The 21,337-nt window shown below is 44.3% G+C and overlaps 1 protein-coding gene across 2 annotated transcripts in view; it reads right to left on the bottom strand.

Annotated features, from left to right (window-relative positions):
* The window catches only part of MAG (myelin associated glycoprotein), a 203,641-nt gene that overhangs the window by 145,346 nt on the left and 36,958 nt on the right, over positions 1-21,337 (bottom strand). The window contains exon 1 of one of the 2 annotated variants that reach the window (XM_068243292.1): positions 18,493-18,520. The exons of the other annotated variant lie outside the window; for it this stretch is intronic. The gene's annotated coding sequence lies outside the window, so the exon portion shown is untranslated. Of the gene's footprint in view, positions 1-18,492; positions 18,521-21,337 lie in introns of those variants that run through there. 2 annotated transcript variants of the gene reach the window in all.

Raw genomic sequence — 21,337 nt, 5'->3', positions numbered from 1 at the left:
TTGCGGTCGTTTGGGCCCGGTCTTTGCCGCCGCCCATCGGCTGGGGGCGGTCGTTAAGTGGTTAAGTGAGGTGTGACCTAGTGTGTACTATTTGTGGGAACATTAAAGCGGATCCGAGCTGAAAAACTATAACAAGTAACGTGTCTATAAATCTTATGTACAGTTTAGATGGTTTAAACAGCAAATATAGCTGCAAACAGCTTTAATAGAATATGATTATTTCTTCCTGTGATACAATGACAGCAGCCATGTTGTTTGTAAACATTACACAGAGGCAGGCTTATCTGCACCATCAGCACTCAGACTGACAAAAACCTAATCCCCCCTCCTCCCTTCTCCCCTCTGCCTCTGGAATCTCTGGCTAGAAATACCTCCCCCTCCACCTGCCCAGACTGAGCTCCCATGAGCCCTTGCTACTGCCAAGGCTCTCTGAAAAACTGAGCGTGGCTTTTTTAGTTTATAGGGAATTAGAGTATTAAAACAAAAGCAAAAAAGTATTTGGCTTGAGGAATGCCCTATAAACAATAGGAAAGGAACACAATTATGCAATGAGTAAAAGTTCATCTCGGATCCACTTTTATTTACCGGTCCTTTTTAGACACCAGTAATTAAAATAAAGTGATTAGAAACAAATAATTCTTAAAGAGGAACTGTAGTGAAGATAATGTAGTGAATAAAATTGCTTTTTTTTTGTTTTGTTTACATTATTCTTTGATAAATTCTTCGGTCAGTGTTCACCGACTGTAACATCGTTCCTCTCCCTTATTTACATTTATCCCTGGTGACGACCTCTTTAGTTCTGCACCTGCGGAAAGTTTGTTTCTGACAATTCTGAAGCCAGCAAAAAAAAATGCCTGGCTTCCCAGAATGCTCGGGGAAAGGGGATTCTGGATAGCTAATCAGCCTACGATAAACATCACTGGGAAGGCGGGGCTATGTTCAATATACAGCAATATATAAATATAGGAAGTGTTTTTGATGCTGAGACCAGGGAAATTACCATAAGACTCGGTATCTTGAAAAATGTACTGCGTTCTAATATATCTCACAACAGCATACCTCCCTACTATTTGAGATGAGAAAGAGGGACAATTTTAAACACCCCCCCCCCCCCCACACACACACACACACACACACACACACACACACCTCCGTGAGCTCCAACGCTGCAATTTTACCTCTGTCCTCCAAGTGGCGCTGTAACTGTAGTGAGATTGATGACGGTCTCACCAGAGTGATTCAGAGCCTCGGAGGACAGGAAGGAGAAGGGCTACTGACGTCTGGATCCCTCAGGAGGTGAGTAAAAGCTCCCGCTGCACACTATACTCTGCATAGTGCTCCCAGCAGCTAACTGAGCTGCACTCCGGATTACCGCCAGGGAGGTTAAAGGCCCATACACATGTCGGATTTTTGCGAACGACCCGTCGTTTGAACGTTCCGTCGTTCCGTCGTTCGCACGTCAAATCCGGCGTGTGTACAGACTATCATTCAGGAGATAAGACTGGTTTTCAAAAACCAGTCTTATCACCTGAACGATAGTCTGTACACACGCCGGATTTGACGTGCGAACGACGGAACGACGGAACGTTCAAACGACGGGTCGTTCGCAAAAATCCGACGTGTGTATGGGCCTTTAGACAGGCCCCTGCCACACCTCTAATCACACACCTGCCACACCCCTAGCCATGCACACCACTGAAAATTCATAAGCAAAAGATTTAATTTTAGAATTCAAACCACACTGGTCCTCTCTATCATTCCTAGTTTTTGTTCATATTAACATTTGAAATGATGAAGAAATATCAATTTAATTACTTCCATGGTTTGCTGCAGTACCAGTGGCGTAGCTAAGGAGTTGTGGGCCCCGATGCAAGTTTTACAATGGGGCCCCCCACGCACTCTATATATAGCAATTGATACAGCGCACCAAAACCTGCCAATGGCAACCACAGTGTCAGAGGTGCAAGAAGGGGATGGGGAACAGTTTGTTAATAATTACCACTATTCAAAGTATCTATAGAAGGGATTTTTACAAGCACAGGACCAATAGAGAGCTTACACTATAGTTGAGGGAGGGCCCTTCAGGGCCCCGATGCGGTCGCTACCTCTGCAACCCCTGTTGCTACGCCCCTGTGCAGTACATCTACGTCGGGCAGGACTTCAGTTCCTGTCAAGCCACGTAGATGATCATCAGTGGCGGAGGATGGTCGCCGCTCGCTCCCACGCTCATTCCCGTGCATGTACTCGTGGTCGCCCGTAAAAGAGGAGATGAGTGATTGGAAACACACTTCTCATTCATTAATCTAAGCTCCCGTGTCAATGAGATGCCTGCGTCATTGTATTTTCCGGAGTAACGCGTCCACAAATTACTTCCTGTTTAGCGTACTAATAGTATGCAACGTAAAATGAAAAAATGCGCGAGGACATCTTGTGACCAAAAAGTAAAAGTACACCTGGAAATTACACCTGAAACAAATGGACTCAAAACTGAAAAAAAAAATTACCTTTATTTCCAAATAAAAATTTCTCATCATACATTGTACTAGGGAAATATTTTAAACGATTTAATAACCAGGACAAATGGGCAAATAAAATGTGTGGGTTTTAATTACGGTAGCATGTATTATTTTAAAAGTATAATGGCTGAAAGCTGAGAAATAATGATTTTTTTTAATTTTTTCTTATATTTCCCATTAAAATGCATTTAGAATAAAATAATTCTTAGCAAAATGTACCACCCAAAGAAAGCGTAATTGGTGGTGAAAAAGATATAGATCATTTCATTGTGATAAGTGGTAATAAAGTTATAGGCGAATGAATGGAAGGAGCGCTAAAAGGTGAAAATTGCTCTGGTACAGGAGGGGTTAATCCCCTCAGTAGTGAAATGGCTAAAGGATGAGAATAAAGTTTAGAGCCACTCAAACACGTTTTTTTTTCAGTAAAAAAAAAAAAATACACATATTTACTTAGATGTGTACATCAGTCCTGACAAAGGGACAAAGGATGACGAAAGAGGGACAGAGGGCTTTAGTTGCCAAACTGGGACTGTTCCTCCAAAAAAAAAAGGGACAGTTGGGAGCTATGCACAACATTGCCTCTTTAAAGCAGGAGGATTAGCCATACTATGCCAGGGGAAAAAACACATATATAAGTAGATAAATACTTGATCTACTTACATGACACATGTATTGTACTGTCCACGTTTTGATTTCAGTGAATGTTGTATAGTAAATGACGATAATTCTGTTCCTGGTAGGGGCCATGTATTTTGCCCAGTTTAGGCTAAATCCTGATGTCATTTCTGCCCTTTACTTTTTTTCTTTTGTCCTCCAATCGCTGAGTCGCCTCAGCCTTGCTTGTAAACACAAGTGAGCAGAGGATCATGTTTCATATAAGCAGCTGGCAGGGAAATAAAAGGAAAAGGATGGCGCTGACTACTAAAGGGCCAGTGCTCTTTAACCACTTCGCATTCAGTCATTTTCACTTTATGCATCCGAGCAAAGTTCACCTCCCATTCATTAGCCTATAACTTTATCACTACTTATCAAAATAAACTGATCTATATCTTGTTTTTTCCGCCACCAATTAGGCTTTCTTTGGGGGGTACATTTTGCTAAGAGCCACTTTACTGTAAATGCATTTTAACAGGAAGAATAAGAAAAAAACGGAAACATTTCATTATTTCTCAGTTTTCGGCCATTATAGTTTTAAAATAATACATGCCTCCTTAATTAAAACCCACAAATTGTATTTGCCCATTTGTTCCGGTTATTATACCATTTAAATTATGTCCCTATCACAATGTATGGCGACAATATTTTATTTGGAAATAAAAGAGCATTTTTTCCGTTTTGCATCCATCACTATTTACAAGCTCATAATAAAAAAAATAGAAATATTTCATCTTTACATTGATATTTAAAAAGTTTAGACCCTTAGGTAAATTTTGACATGTTTTTTTTTTTTATTATTGTAAAGTTTTTTTGTTTTTTAGTAGAGGGTAAAAAGGCGCCCAATGTATATAAAACACTTTAAAATCAATAAAATGAAAAAAGGATGAGGTGGTTTACCTCACAGACGACAAACTCATTTTAGGTAAGGAAGTTTAATTGAATATTAAACTCTACAAGTGTATTCTATGCGAATCCTCTTACTCCACATTACACCACAGTGCAATTGTAGAAACCAGCATATCTGAGCATACTTGTATAATGATTTTGATATAGTTATGATTACAAAGAAAGCATTTAGCAATTTAGTGTGAATATCTAAATATAGATTTAAAGGTACGGATACACAAATGTTTTTAGGTTTAACCACTTAAGCCCAACTGGACGAGATTTCTCGTCCAGTTGGGCTGCGCGCACTCCCGTGGGTCGCGCGCGCTCCCGCGGCCCCCCCGTGCGCGCCCCCGCTGCTGGCCGCTAGCCCACCGATCAGTGAAAGGGATTATAAATCCCTTTCGCTGATCGGACCCCCCCAGAGAAAAGCCGACAGCGTCTCTTCAGACGCTGCGGCTTTTCTGAGCTCTGGTCTCCTTTCTTCTGCCTGGGAGCGAGATCGATCGCTCCCAGGACTTTTTGATTCTGGCCATCTTGTGGCCAAATAGCAAATTACACCTAAAATAAAAAGTTTTACAAGTAAAATATATTAAAAAAAACCCTGTTTACCTCCCACACCAAAAAATACCCACATACAAGTTTAAATTAAAAAAAAAAAATTTACAATAATAAAAAAAAAAAAAAAACATAAATAGTTACCTAAGGGTCTGAACTTTTTAAATATGCATGTCAAAGGAGTATATCAATATGATTTAATAAATTATGGGCTTCTAAACAGTGATGGACGCAAAACGGAAAAAATGCACCTTTATTTCCAAATAAAATATTGTCGCCATACATTGTGATAGGGACATAATTTTAACGGTGAAATACCCGGGGCATATGGGCAAATACAATACGTGAGTTTTAATTATGGAGGCATGTATTATTTTAAAACTATAATGGCTGAAAACTGAGAAATAATGAATTTTTTCCATTTTTTTCTTATTCTTCCTGTTAAAATGCATTTACAGTAAAGTGGCTCTTAGCAAAATATACCACCCACAGAAAGCCTAATTGGTGGCGGAAAAAACAAGATATAGATCAATTAATTGTGATGAGTAGTGATAAAGTTATTGGCAAATGAATGGGGGGTGAAAGTTGCTCGGATGTAAAAAAATGTCAACCCTTCGGGCTTAAGTGGTTAAATAGCATAATATTTTTATCAATAATTTTTATAGATAACCATATCTGTAAGGATGATGGATGGTCTGCTAGTTGGTGACCCAATATATGGAACCCATAAATGTGCCACTCATTGTGATATACATCTCTGACTGCGTGACAGTCAGACGGCTATGTATGCACTTTACAATTATTTATTTGATCATTTATTTATTTAAATACATATGTACAATTATGTCAGACTGGTATTACAGTATATAATATATTATATTAATTTATTTTTTATTATTTTATAGTATATTGTGCTTGTGTTTGTATTTTATAATGTTATTATATTTTATGTGTGTATATGGGCGGAGCACTGAGCGCCTCTCTTTGATATCTGTAGGCACTTTTATTTGGCCTGAGGAAGTGGGTATAGTCCCACGAAACGCGTTGCCTGTGCTTAATATTCAATTAAACTTCCTTACTTAAAGTGAGTTTGTCGTCTGTAATACTTGTGACATACTGCACCATTTGGGCTCCCATTTGTCTTTGTTTTTTTTCCCTCCAGTACATTTTTTTGTTTTTTATTAAACATTTTATGTCGGTATTTTTGGGAGGGTGGGATGTAAATTGTAATTTTTAAATGTAAATTTATGTGTATTTTTATATTTTTTTACATTTAGGTGTAGTTTTACTTTTTGGCCACAAGCATGAGTTTGTTTATGTGACGTCACTCCAAGCGTAACATGTGCGCTTAGAGGGACGTAGGAAGCAGAAAAAGTGAAGCTTCTGTGAGAAGCTGTCGATTTTTCTGCGGGGAGAGAGGAATCGGTGATTGGGCACCATGGCCCGATTCACTAATTCTCTGGCTAACGAACTGCGGGCCGGGAGCACGCGTGTACGCGCCCGATCGGCCGCGGCCTCTTGGACTTAACTTTTACGTCCAGGAAGGTTAAATGGTTAATTATATGATAACGCCAAATCATAACAGCAGAAAAAGTTTTGCAAGTTTTGAATGCAGGATTAGCATCTTTATCACTTAATACACTCAGACCAGTTGCTGTTGAAATGTGATTTTTATGGTGACAATCCCGCTTTAATAGTTAGTCACTAAAGGTATTTTTAAATAAATTCACTTTTGTTATCTTGACACAAATAATATGTTTTTGGATCTAAATCGGTTTAAAAAAAATGTATGCCCAGCTTTAGAAAGATAAAATCAAGGAGGTTAGGGTTAGACATATGGTTGGGTTGCCTGGGGGGCCTTCAAGGCACTGGTAACTTGCCCAGTTTGCCTCCATCGAACCAAATGTCTTCCCCATATGTCAGAGCCTGGTTAACTAGTCCAAAATTTATACAAGGAAATTTGTTGTGTCGCCCTGATAACAGCGTCAGTCTCACAGCCAGAATCACATCTATGTTGTTTTTTGTGAATTGGAGAGTTCATTATGAAGAGTCAAGACCTCTTCACTCATAAGGTCAGGTGATTTCTCACCTCTGCCGATAAGCCTTGTCATCGGCGAATCGCATTTCCTACGCACAAATCCCCTCATCGCCGCACAGATCTGCGATATGTCTGTAGCAGCAAGCAGTGGCGTAGCTAAAGAGCTGTGGGCCCCGGTGCAAGTTTTACATGGGGCCCCCCCAAGCACTCTATACATAACAATTGATACGGCGCACCAAAACCTGCCAAGGACAACCCCAGTGTCAGAAGTGCAAGAAGGGGATGGGGAACAGTGTGTTAAGGATTATTACTATTCAAAGCATCTATAGAAGTGATTATTACCAGCACAGGACCAATAGAGAGCTAATACTGTGATAGAGGGTGGACCCTTCGGGGCCCCTCTGGCCCAAGGGCCCCGATGCAGTCGCTACCTCTGCACCCCCTATTGCTACGCCCCTGGCAGCAAGGCAGACTGGACGTATCCATGGCGAATCGCGTTTCCTGAGCTCAGATCTGTGATATTTCCGTTGCAGCGCGGCAGATCGGTGGTATCCATGGCGAATCGCGTTTCCTGAGCTCAGATCTGTGATATTTCCATAGCAGCGCGGCAGATCGGTCGTATCCATGGCGAATCGCCTTTCCTGAGCTCAGATCTGTGATATTTCCGTGGCAGCGCGGCAGATCGGTCGTATCCATGGCGAATCGCGTTTCCTGAGCTCAGATCTGTGATATTTCCGTGGCAGCGCGGCAGATCGGTCGTATCCATGGCGAATCGCCTTTCCTGAGCTCAGATTTGTGATATTTCCGTGGCAGCGCGGCAGATCGGTCGTATCCATGGCGAATCGCGTTTCCTGAGCTGAGATCTGTGATATTTCCGTAGCAGCGCGGCAGATCGGTCGTATCCATGGCGAATCGTGTTTCCTGAGCTCAGATCTGTGATATTTCCGTGGCAGCGCGGCAGATCGGTCGTATCCATGGCGAATCACCTTTCCTGAGCTCAGATCTGTGATATTTCCGTGGCAGCGCGGCAGATCGGTCGTATCCATGGCGAATCACCTTTCCTGAGCTCAGATCTGTGATATTTCCGTGGCAGCTCGGCAGATCGGTCGTATCCATGGCGAATCGCGTTTTCTGTGCACAGATCTGTGATATTTCTGTGGCAGCGTGGCAGATTGGTCGTATCCATGGCGAATCGCGTTTCCTGAGCTCAGATCTGTGATATTTCCGTAGCAGCGCGGCAGATTGGTCGTATCCATGGCGAATCACCTTTCCTGAGCTCAGATCTGTGATATTTCCGTGGCAGCTCGGCAGATCGGTCGTATCCATGGCGAATCGCGTTTTCTGTGCACAGATCTGTGATATTTCCGTGGCAGCGTGGCAGATTGGTCGTATCCATGGCGAATCGCGTTTCCTGAGCTCAGATCTGTGATATTTCCGTAGCAGCGCGGCAGATCGGTCGTATCCATGGCGAATCACCTTTCCTGAGCTCAGATCTGTGATATTTCCGTAGCAGCGCGGCAGATCGGTCGTATCCATGGCGAATCACCTTTCCTGAGCTCAGATCTGTGATATTTCCGTGGCAGCGCGGCAGATCGGTCGTATCCATGGCGAATCACCTTTCCTGAGCACAGATCTGTGATATTTCCGTAGCAGATTGGTCGTATCCATGGCAAATCGTGTTTCCTGAGCTCAGATCAGTGATATTTCTGTAGCAGCGCGGCAGATCGGTCGTATCCATGGCGAATCACCTTTCCTGAGCTCAGATCTGTGATATTTCCGTGGCAGAGCGGCAGATCGGTCGTATCCATGGCGAATCGCCTTCCCTGAGCTCAGATCTGTGATATTTCCGTGGCAGCGAGGCTGATCGGTCGTATCCATGGTGAATCACCTTTCCTGAGCCCAGATCTGTGATATTTCCGTAGCAGCGCGGCAGATCGGTCGTATCCATGGCGAATCGCGTTTCCTGAGCTCAGATCTGTGATATTTCCGTGGCAGCGCAGCAGATCGGTCGTATCCATGGCGAAACGCGTTTCCTGTGCACAGATCTGTGATATTTCCGTAGCAGCGTGGCAGATCGGTCGTATCCATGCCGAATCGCATTTCCTGAGCTCAGATCTGTGATATTTCCGTGGCAGCGAGGCTGATCGGTCGTATCCATGGCGAATCACCTTTCCTGAGCTCAGATCTGTGATATTTCCGTGGCAGCGCGGCAGATCGGTCGTATCCATGGCGAATCGCCTTCCCTGAGCTCAGATCTGTGATATTTCCGTGGCAGCGAGGCTGATCGGTCGTATCCATGGTGAATCACCTTTCCTGAGCCCAGATCTGTGATATTTCCGTAGCAGCGCGGCAGATCGGTCGTATCCATGGCGAATCGCGTTTCCTGAGCTCAGATCTGTGATATTTCCGTGGCAGCGCAGCAGATCGGTCGTATCCATGGCGAATCGCGTTTCCTGTGCACAGATCTGTGATATTTCCGTAGCAGCGTGGCAGATCGGTCGTATCCATGCCGAATCGCATTTCCTGAGCTCAGATCTGTGATATTTCCGTGGCAGCGCAGCAGATCGGTCGTATCCATGGCGAATTGCCTTCCCTGAGCTCAGATCTGTGATATTTCCGTGGCAGCGCGGCAGATCGGTCGTATCCATGGCGAATCGCCTTCCCTGGGCTCAGATCTGTGATATTTCCGTGGCAGCGAGGCAGATCGGTCGTATCCATGGCGAATCGCCTTCCCTGAGCTCAGATCTGTGATATTTCCGTGGCAGCGCGGCAGATCGGTCGTATCCATGGCGAATCGCCTTCCCTGAGCTCAGATCTGTGATATTTCCGTGGCAGCGAGGCTGATCGGTCGTATCCATGGTGAATCACCTTTCCTGAGCCCAGATCTGTGATATTTCCGTAGCAGCGCGGCAGATCGGTCGTATCCATGGCGAATCGCGTTTCCTGAGCTCAGATCTGTGATATTTCCGTGGCAGCGCAGCAGATCGGTCGTATCCATGGCGAATCGCGTTTCCTGTGCACAGATCTGTGATATTTCCGTAGCAGCGTGGCAGATCGGTCGTATCCATGCCGAATCGCATTTCCTGAGCTCAGATCTGTGATATTTCCGTGGCAGCGCAGCAGATCGGTCGTATCCATGGCGAATTGCCTTCCCTGAGCTCAGATCTGTGATATTTCCGTGGCAGCGCGGCAGATCGGTCGTATCCATGGCGAATCGCCTTCCCTGGGCTCAGATCTGTGATATTTCCGTGGCAGCGAGGCAGATCGGTCGTATCCATGGCGAATCGCCTTCCCTGAGCTCAGATCTGTGATATTTCCGTGGCAGCGCGGCAGATCGGTCGTATCCATGGCGAATCGCGTTTCCTGAGCTCAGATCTGTGATATTTCCGTAGCAGCGCAGCAGATCGGTCGTATCCATGGCGAATCGCCTTCCCTGAGCTCAGATCTGTGATATTTCCATGGCAGCGCGGCAGATCGGTCGTATCCATGGCGAATCGCGTTTCCTGAGCTCAGATCTGTGATATTTCTGTGGCAGCGAGGCAGATCGGTCGTATCCATGGCGAATCGCGTTTCCCGAGCTCAGATCTGTGATATTTCCGTAGTAGTCAGGCAGATTGGTCGTATCCATGGCGAATCGCGTTTCCTGTGCTTAGATCTGTGATATTTCTGTGGCAGCGCGGCAGATCGGACGTATCCATGGCGAATCGCCTTTCCTGAGCTCAGATCTGTGATATTTCCGTGGCAGCGCGGCAGATCGGTCGTATCCATGGTGAATCACCTTTCCTGAGCCCAGATCTGTGATATTTCCGTGGCAGCGAGGCTGATCGGTCGTATCCATGGCGAATCGCGTTTCCTGTGCTTAGATCTGTGATATTTCTGTGGCAGCGAGGCTGATCGGTCGTATCCATGGCGAATCGCGTTTCCTGAGCTCAGATCTGTGATATTTCTGTGGCAGCGAGGCAGATCGGTCGTATCCATGGCGAATCGCGTTTCCTGAGCTCAGATCTGTGATATTTCTGTGGCAGCGCGGCAGATCGGTCGTATCCATGGCGAATCGCGTTTCCTGAGCTCAGATCTGTGATATTTCTGTGGCAGGGCGGCAGCTTTCGTTGTATTATGAGGACATTTTGAGGGAAATTAATGAGCTTGGAACTTGGAGTGTGTCAGTGGCTGTGCCAGAAATTTGGCTCCCATAATCTGTTATTGCACTTATCTTGTCAACAGCCGCCTGGATGAGGGAACAGAACGCTTCAGATCCATAAACACAATTAACAAATCGCGGACTGAAAATTGCTTCCACCAGTTTAAGGGGCCAGAAAGCCTAAACGGAAATTGTCTTTATGTAAATAATTAAGTAAAAGAAAAAACAAAGTAATTCTGAGGATGCAGGGCTGTGCTTGGATTGGTCAGTAATTCTGAGGGTTGTGATTTGATTGGCCAGTAATTCTGAGGATGCAGGACTTTGTATTGATTGGTCAGTAATTCTGAGGATGCAAAGTTTTGATTTGTCAGTAATTCTGGTGATACAGGGCTGTGCTTTGATTAGACAGTCATTCTGAGGGTGCAGGGCTGTGCTTTGATTGGTCAGTAGTTCTGGTGATATAGCTCTGTGCCTTTGATTGGTCAGTATTTCTGGCGATGCAGGGCTGTGTTTTGATTGGTCAGTAGTTCTGGTGATGTAGCGCTGTGCTTTGATTGGACAGTATTTCTGATATATGCAGGGCTGTATTTTGACTGTTCTTTACCGGTAATTCTGGCAATGCAGGGCTGTCCTTGGATTGGCCAGTAATTCCAAGGATGCAGGGCTGCCCTTGGATTGGCCAGTAGTTCTGGTGATGTAGGGCTGTGCTTGGATTGGTCAGTAATTCTGGCGATGCAGGGCTGTCCTTGGATTGGCCAGTAATTCTGAGGATGCATAGCTGTGCTTCGATTGGTCAGTTATTCTGAGGATGCATGGCTGTGCTTGGATTGGTCAGTAATTCTGGCAATGCAGGGTTGTGCTTGGATTGGTCAGTAATTCTGAGGATGCAGGGCTGTGCTTGGATTGGTCAGTAATTCTGGCGATGCAGGGCTGTGCTTGGATTGGTTAGTAATTCTGGCGAGGCAGGGCTTTGCTTGGATTGGCCAGTCATTCTGAGGATGCAGGGCTGTGCTTGGATTGGTCAGTAATTCTGGCGATGCAGGGTTAATATCTGAATTCTTTAACTACATAATGGCGAGCCGCCACATTAAAACATCCTGTTGGAGCCTCTTAACGGCTCCAGGACATTTTAATGCGTTGCGCGCCCCGCCGTGCACACGCGTGCCCCACCCCTTTCCCTTGTACCATCGGGACATGGGGATTCACGATTGGGATCCAATCGCATTGCCTGAAATGAATGGACATGACCCCGATCAGGGTACAAAAGCAAAAAAAGTTAACTCTTCCTGTTAAACAAGGATATTGTTTGCAGCACCATCTAGTGGCGACAAGTAAAATTACACACACACCATACATTAAAATTAAAAAATCACTATAACTAATCCCTTCCACTTTAAAAGCCATCCCCCCCCCCCCCCCCCCCCCCCAACACTTCCAAAAAAAAATATGGTTGCCTTAGGAACTCAGCTTTTTTAATATGTCTTTCACGAGGGTATATTACTGTTATTTTACTTTGTAAGGGGTTGTAATTATGGACCAGATGCAAAAAAAAAAAAAATATTGTCACCATATATTGTGATAGGCACACCATTTAAACAGTGTAATAACTGGGACAAATGGGCAAATAAAATACGAGGGTTAGGGCAGTGATGTAGTGGGCACTCCAGTTTCCTCCCACATCCCACAAAACATACAGATAACTTAATTGGCTTCCCCCCTAAATTAGACTACGATACATAAACTACACAATACATACATAGACATATGACTATGGTAGGGATTAGATTGTAAGCTCCTCTGAGGGACTGTTATGTGTCGGCGATATATAAATACTAAATAAAAATAAATTACGTGGCCCTTTGTCTGTCACTATGGTTGCATCTTTGTACAGTTACTTGTTCAGGTGCGATCTCTGCGGCAACAATAATGAACAGGGTTTTAGAAAAAAGAAACAACAGTATTCTCCACTCTTCTCTGTATCGCATAGGTAAATGCATTGGATTGCAGCAAGTTGCGTTACAAAGCGGCCGTTTCACCGCAACACACCGCTATGAAAGGGGCCTAAAAAATCCTGTTCAGTAAGAATCAAAGTATTGCCCAATAGTAAAATCGATATGTCATACGTCAAACTATATTTCTAAAGGTGACCACACACCATAAAATGTTTTACATATCTGTTCAATGCAAGAATAGTAATCAATTTTTCTGACTGACTGTACCATTTAACAAAATCTGACCAATGCACCACACACATACTGTATGTGAAATTTTTCACCAATTATGAAAAAAAATTGAGAACTCGAAAATTTGCTAGGGTTTATATATTCATAAATTGACAATCACACGCACCATTCAATTTTCATAAAAATTGATCAAAAAATCCACTAATCCCAATAGACGTTTATCAAATAAAAATGGGAAATGCAATCAGATTTCTTGCTCGAATTAGAAAAAAGCTTTCAATTTTTGGGGAAATCCGATCTTTTTTATGGAATTGCCATAAAATCCAATCATTTGGGGCCCATATGGGCCCATTCACCCTGGGGTGATTTGCGGGTGTTTTTACCGCTGATTCCCCAATTGCCGGCGATTGCTATTATTTTGAAAAGCATGCATATATGGCAGTGATCTCACTGCAGCGATCGTCGGCGATTCACGATTTGCAGTAAACGAAAAGGTATGCATAACATATAACACCTTTTCACAATATTAGAGCAATCACGATTGAGATGTTAAAAAATACAAATCACGATCGCTCAAAAATTGTCCAGTAAAGAATATGCAAAAAAAGTGAAAAAATCCCTTTTCCAAAACCCTAGCAATCCCCAGTGTGAATGGGCCATAAAGGTACCCATTGACGATACAATTTTTTCTTTTTTCTTTTGACGTAATTTTTTTTCGAAAGTAATTGGAAGGTCAATATCGATTGTTCCCATAGAGCATTTTCTTTCTTTCAAATTGATCGTAAAATTAAACATTCGATCGATTACATTTTCTGATCCAATCAACCATTGAATCATTTTACATTGGTTTTTAGTCACACACAGAGCAGTTTTCTGTATAATTTAATCGTGTAAAAAAAATCTTGTTGAAAAGTTGCATCTGATGAAAAAATTGTACCTTTAATGTGCACCTTAAAACATCTGCGATTAACTTGGTAAATTGCAACCGAAACTGAGACACTTTTGAGCATTCCCGCCACATATGCTAAAACATTCCCCTAGATGCCAGCGTGAAGGTCCGTATCCCTTGGGTGGCATTGCAGGTCCAAGGTTGTACAGACGCGTTGCTGGGCTGCAGGCTAATGACGCATTCTGTTGCCATGGCGGGGGGAGGGCTGGCAGAGAAGCGTCAGGCGGTGGGCGGGGTGAGCGTAGGGATCGATGCTTTCATCCAGTGACTGGCCCAGTTGATCCGCCAGGCTGATCTCTGGCCGAGGTGTTGGGGACGGTTGTACGCACACTAGACTCTAGTCACTAGTCTATTCTAAAGTAAGTGCAAGGCTCTATGCTTTTACATTCACTGACCCAGAACAAGTGTGCAGATCTGGTGTCCTGAGTCTACTACCTGCATGTCTGTTGCAAGTGCTGAAAAGAACAGTAAGGCTGGTTTCACAGTTAGATGTTAGAGGCGCACGTTAGAGCAGCCTGTAACGCAGCCCACCGCACAGCAATAAAAAATCAATGGGCTGTTCACAGTGCCCACGTTGCATTACAGTGTAACGCTGCGCCATAATATAACGTACTGCATGCAGTACTTTGTAAGCGGCTGAGCCGCGTTAGACTGTTTGCACATGCTCAGTAACGTTGGGGAGGAGCGGAGAGCGGCCAGGCACATGGCTAATTAATATTCACTGCACTCAGTGATGTGCAGTGTTTACTTCCTGGAGCGGCCGCTCTGTGCGGCGATTGGCCGGCGGGTCCACGTGATGCCGCATGCGTCCAAGAGTGCGCATCACGGCATCACGGACGCCAGAGTGAGCTGCACAACGCGGCTCATTCTGACGTCCAAAGCAGGGAGCACCAGGCATTGCGTTAGGGGCACGTTATGCGACCATGACGTCCTCTAAAACGCAACGTCCCACTGTGAAACCAGCCTAAAGGTGCGTACACACATGCGACTATAGTCGTTTGAAACGATCGTTCCCCGATCATTTCAAATGACGATCGTCTAACTATTTCTCCATGGAACGTTTCATTTTTATGCGCAGGCGCAATAGTTGCTTTTACGTGATGTAACGTTCGCTCTAACGATCAGATCGTTACACACCTTTTACAACTATCTTTACTTAGGTCGTTCTTTCGTCAATTAAAAGTTCGTTCGTCGTTCATAACAAATGATTGTTGTCGCATGTGTGTACGTAGCTTAAGAAAGCCAGGAAAATGGCCACAAAAAATGAATAATACACATAATAATCTTGGCAGAGTATTATACTATGTTAGCCATCAAGAAAAGATGAAGGTCTTGAATTACATTGCCCACTAACAGTACAATTTACCGATCTAATAGATCGGCAGTAGGATCAATTGGATCTGGTGGCTCCTATGGTGCCAATTCACGACGAACCAATCCAAACCAAACTTTGGAACGATTCTTTTAGTCTGATCAGATGACCCCAAAATTGAAGGGCCAAATGATCATTTCCAATCGATCCCAATGAAATTGGATTGTTAAAGTGGACCTGAACTCTTGCTCAGGACAGAAGGAAGACTTAGAGAAATGCACCCTGTATGTATTTAGACAATTTAGTCAGTCTTATTCCCTCCTCATCTGTGACTAATCACAAGTTGTAATTTGAACTTTCAGCTGTGTCAGCTGGCTGCCTCAGCAGAGGATGTTAACCCTATGCCTGCTTCCATGAAAGCAGGAAGTTGACACACTGCAGATTTTTTGCAGGGTTTGTATCAGCTGAAACAAAGAATTTTTTCTCTTTAAAGCAGGCCATACACTGGCTCGATTCGCGGCCGTTTTGACAGCAGATTCGATCCTGGGATCGAATCTGCTGCCAATCGTTCGCGGTAAACGCAGCCGCCGATCCGATTTCCTCCCAAAATCGGATCGGTCCGTCGATCGCGCCGTGAGGGAAATTACCCTCGATCGCCCGCGGGTAAAGTGCGCGTCGCTAGCGGCGGCCGATCCGATCAAGTATACATTACCTGATGCTGGCTCCCGGGCGTCTTCTCCGCAATGCACCGCTCTGTTCCGGCTCCATCCCGGCGCTTCCTGTGTCACTGCAGTGACCAGGAAGTTACAATAGAGGGCGCTCTGTTTGAACTTCCTGGTCACGGAGTGACACAGGAAGCGCCGAGATGGAGCAAGAACAGAGCGGTGCGGTGCAGTGCGGAGAAGATGCCCGGGAGCCAGCCTCAGGTAATGTATAGGGGGGGGGGGGGCACAGGCGGCAGGAGCAGCTCAGCAGATTGTGATCGGTTTCAGGCTGAAATCGATTCACAATCTGTTTGCAGTAAAGGCAGCCATACGATCCCTATCTGATCAGATTCGATCAGATAGGGATCTGTCAGCTGGTCGATCTAATGGCACATCGACCAGTGTATGGCCACCTTAAAGGTTATTATGCTGTTGCTTATCTTTTAGAGCAGAGAGGAAGTTCTGAGTTCAGGTCTGATTTAACGGGCACTTTAAAGGGAACCTAAACTGAGAAGGATATGGATTTTTCATTTTAAAATAATACCAGTTTCCTGACTCTCCTGCTGACCCTGTGACTCTAATACTTTTAGCCACACCCCCTGAACAAGCATGCAGATCAGGTGCTCTGACTGAAGTAAGACTGGATTAGCTGCATGTTTGTTTCAGGTCTGTGATTCAGCCACTACTGCAGCCAAAGATCAGCAGGGCTGCCAGGCAACTGGTATTGTTTAAAAGGAAAAATCCATATCCCTCTCAGTTGAGGTTCCCTTTAAGAATGATATAATTTGTTGTCTGACACCATAGATTATAAACATGGAACTTTTATTTGAATATATTGAGTTAACCAATAAATCGTATAAACTTGCATTAAATCTTTCAATAATAATAATAACAAATGAAAAAAAATAGATAATAAATACCTTGAGTTTTAAGAAAACAAAATATTCAGAAGCAAAGACTGGAGATAATTGTTGAAGCAAATATTCCTAATCCAATTGTTTAATTTGCATATATTCAGCAGTGTTGCTCTGGGAGACATCTCAAGCTCACTCCAACCTGAATTATCGCAAATTCTTTCTGTTTTAGGAAAGCAAACTTTTGTTTTTCTTAACATCTTAGTAAGGGGGCTTTTAGGACCATTGTAGCCCCTCACACACTCCAATGAGTTCTGGGTCCCCATGAGCTTGCTGGTTAGTCTGTGCCTCTCGGATTTACAAGCCCTACTCCATAGAGCCAAATTAATCCATGCCATGCACTGTTGAGGATCAAACAATCCGAAACAGTCTGTATGCATGTTGGATTATTATGGCTCTGTGCAAATTAACAAGTTGACACATCATTGCATTCCAGCGGTTCTGGAGGTGTGTTTAGCTTCTAAGGGTAACAATGGTTAATTTGCATATATTCAGCAGTGATGCACTGGGAGACATCTCAAGCTCACTCCAACCTGAATTATCGCAAATTCTTTCTGTTTTAGGAAAGCAAACTTTTGTTTTTCTTTACTGCTAGACAGATATAGAAAGTATATAAATACATGGACTCCTGCGCACTGTGCAAAGAGAAATTCTTCGCTTTATCAGAATAAAATCAAATAAATGAATAAAACTCACAGTAAAAAATGGTCAAAGATGTCTCAAACATTGGCCCATTCACACTTGCGTTCTCAAAACGCCAGCGATTTTTGCTGGTGTTTTTCCGGAGTGATGTTTCCACGATTTCACACGGGAAAAATCACTGAACACTTCGGCGATTTTGCCGTGATCGCGCTAAAACGCAATTGCCGGGAAATCGCCTGAAAATGGTGCAGGCAACTCGTTTGCGTTTTGGGCGCTTTTGGCCGATTTGCGGCGATTAGCGCAAATCGCCTAAGTAAGAACGGGCCTATGGGGTTTCATTACACTAACGCTTTTAAAAAGCACTACCGTTTGAGCGTTTTGCCGAAATCGCAGCAAAACGCAAAAATATCCTGCGAGCAATCTCACACCTCCTCCACACCACCATACACACTGAGAGATCTCGCACAGATGATTGGACAGATCACAGGGATTGTTCCTGCAATGTTCCTGTAGATATTGCCTCCTTCTGGCTCCTAAATCAAGATAACATGTATACAAACACCAATATCCATGTGTGTAGATAGCATAAGACATCGAAATCCACTTGTGTGTTGGCAATCCTAAATCGGTTTCATCTCTTGCACAGTTTATATAGAGCAGCACAATAGCAGCATTCGATAGAAGGAGTGTATAAAAAGTAAATACACATGTGCCCAATACGCCGGCCACGAAAGACGATGAAACGAAAACAACTTTTTTGAAATCGCACCGCCTTCACCTTGAGGGTGATAGAATAAAAAAAACAAATCTAAAAAGAATAACATCTGAAAGCACTACAGGTCTCCAAACACATACAGGTTATACAGAACATGCCTTTCGCTTCGCAACAACACAACAGTATAAAAGCCGCGGCGATGACACAACTCAGGTATATATATATATATATATAAAAGCAGAGAAAACCAAGTGTATGATTCTGCGATAGAGACTCACCAGAGATCAGTCAGACAGGGAGGCTTGTCATCTCCTCTGCTATGAATGCCGTTATGCTGTGTGACTGTCACTCCTGGTGGTGCTCACACTGACAGTACCAAGTGATACCACCCTCCGCACAACACAAAAGACAAACAGCCTGGAGCACCGAGCCTGTCCCAGCGGACCCAGCTCGTGTCCCCACCACAAGCGGGCCATTGTTGGGCCGGCAGCGTAGAGATCTATGGCTCATCAGGGGTTACTGGCCTGACCGGCGAGCGAGGGGTTAATCCGACGTGCGTTGTATAAAATACGCCTCGGTGCGATGATGACATGAAATTAATTGAATGCCATCTGCGCTCGAAGTGTCATTGTTAATGAGCAATTAATTCGACATTTATTTCTCACTCTTAATTTCTTGTTTGCTGACTCAACGCTGAACCCCGACCACAAACAGCTTTTACCTTACAAGTGTGGCGGCTTGTGTTTATTGTAATAATAATATTGCAATCTTACAGCAGAATGGCTGCGGTTTTATATGACCGAGAGCAGAGAGCCGCGCTGAAACCACTTGATGGCTGTTTGTTTGACCAGGCTGAGCTAGACCAGCCATTTTTCAGGTGTGTTAAGGACCTCCAGTGTGGTCACAGACACACCTCCTGCTGTAGGCCTGTGGACCTGAGAAGATTGTGATGATATCACTTAAAGGGAACCTGATGTGAAAATAAACCAATGAGAAAAACAATTGTATCTATACTCCTAAAACGTACCTTTTTTATATATCTTATAGTTTTATTGGATTTAAAAATGTAAAAAGTAGGTTTAATGTTACATTGTCTCTTCTCAATGACAATGGCTCAGTCCTTCCAGTGTGCCAGAGATAAAATAAGTAAACGATTGACCTTTTTACCTATCCCCTGCACTCAGAAGCTGTTCTCTTCCAGGAAATAGTTTTATGGCTGTAATTCCTTATGAGTGATGGTTATGCTGTAGTCTGACTGGGTCCCATCTGGAGAGAAACTGTCACTTGCATACCTGGATGGTAACTCTTTCAGGCAGAAGACTTCAAAAGAAAAAAAGTACAGCCTACTTTTTCATTTTTTTGTCACTGTACATACACTGTACACGCAGCCCTCAGAGCCCAGAGGCGGAAAAAGGCATCCGCCGAGAGGAAGAGGAGGAGCCGGAGGCGAAAGAGGCAGGGGTCGCGGCAGAGGCGGCAGAGGAAGTCCGCAGGGCTACCCGCAGCAATCAGTGAGACGCCCGGTCACCCGGAGTCAGCCTCAATAACTATGTGCCGACAATCAGACATCTCCACGATCAGCACGGATACCCCCGCGCTCAGCACGGATATTCAGCAGGGAACTGTGAGTAATTATGATACAAATGGGATCACGCTGTCCAGAGACAAGTGCATGGGGAGTAATGGTGGACAGGATATACAACAAGATAATAGTTTATGGGACAGAAATTGTACAGTATATAACATCTCAAGTAGAAAGATGAGGCAAATGGAGTTGAATGTTCTGAATAAGGGACTAGGTTTTGTACCAACGTCAGGGATTAATATGTTCAACATTAAAGTTGATTTGTATAAATACACACGGAATATCAGATGGAAAACGTGGTTCAGCCTTAACCTCCTTGGCGGTAATCCCGAGCTGAGCTCGGGGTATGCCGCCGGAGGTCGCCGCTCAGGCCCTGCTGGGCCGATTTTCATTCTGAAAAAAGCAGCACACGCAGCCGGCACTTTGCCAGCCACGTGTGCTGCCCGATCGCCGCCGCTCCGCGGCGATCCGCCGCGTGCAGCGGCGAAAGAGGGTCCCCCCAGCCGCCCGAGCCCAGCGCAGCCGGAACAAACAGCTCGTCGCCATGGCGACGAGGAAAGCGAAACAAGATAGGCCGCTCATTGCGGCCTATCTTGTTACTTTCGATTGCCGGAGGCGATCAAAAGTACGCTTCCGGAGCGCCCTCTAGTGGGCTTTCATGCAGCCAACTTTCAGTTGGCTGCATGAAATATTTTTTTTTTAATTTAAAAAAAACCCCATTGCAGCCTCCCTGGCAAAATAAATAAACCGCCAGGGAGGTTAACAGACCAAGGAGGGAGAGAGAAATAATATAGACAGAGAGAAGAGGCTGAGATCCCAAAGAAATTAAGACCCGTTCACCAGCAATGCACTGGAACTATTTGAAAATCTTGTGCTGAAAGAGACCAAACATTATGTGGAGAAAAGCAAAAGGAGGCAATATAATTTAACCAGAGGAGAATATAGTGCGCTGATGGCACTTAAAGGGGACACATCCATAATAATTAAAAGAGGAGATAAAGGGGGAGCTACTGTGATACAAGACCGTAAAGATTATGAATTAGAGATCAAACATCAATTAGAAAATGAACAAATGTATAGACAGTTACCTAGTGATCCAACCTATATGTTTAAAAGAGAACTTGATGTTTTATTAGAAGATGCAGCAAGCACTGGAATTATAAGTAAAGAATTATTGGTACTTATCCGTTAGCCGGGTGCATCCGGCAGGTGGCACTAATTACTATTCCCCCTCCAGGCCGACATGGATAGTAGGGAAAGATGTAACTCTGGTGGAGTTTTGTCGCCACCTAGAGGATGCGCCCGGCTAACGGATAAGTACCGAATTATTAACAGTTCTGAAGAAAGATAAACCGAGGGTACCAGTGTTTTATACGCTACCTAAGATTCATAAAGACCTGAGGCATCCGCCAGGGAGACCCATTGTTTCAGCAGTGGACTCCATGGCGGAGCCTCTGGGGATATACATTGATTCGTGGTTACAGCCTATAGTTAGAGAAAATGAGATATGCCTAAAAGACACGACCCACTTTTTGAAT

This window comes from Hyperolius riggenbachi, chromosome 6, assembly GCF_040937935.1.
Source record: "Hyperolius riggenbachi isolate aHypRig1 chromosome 6, aHypRig1.pri, whole genome shotgun sequence".
NCBI classification, from domain to species: Eukaryota; Metazoa; Chordata; class Amphibia; order Anura; family Hyperoliidae; genus Hyperolius; species Hyperolius riggenbachi.
Note: the sequence above shows the minus strand (reverse complement) of the source record. Positions and strands in the feature narration are given on the sequence as shown.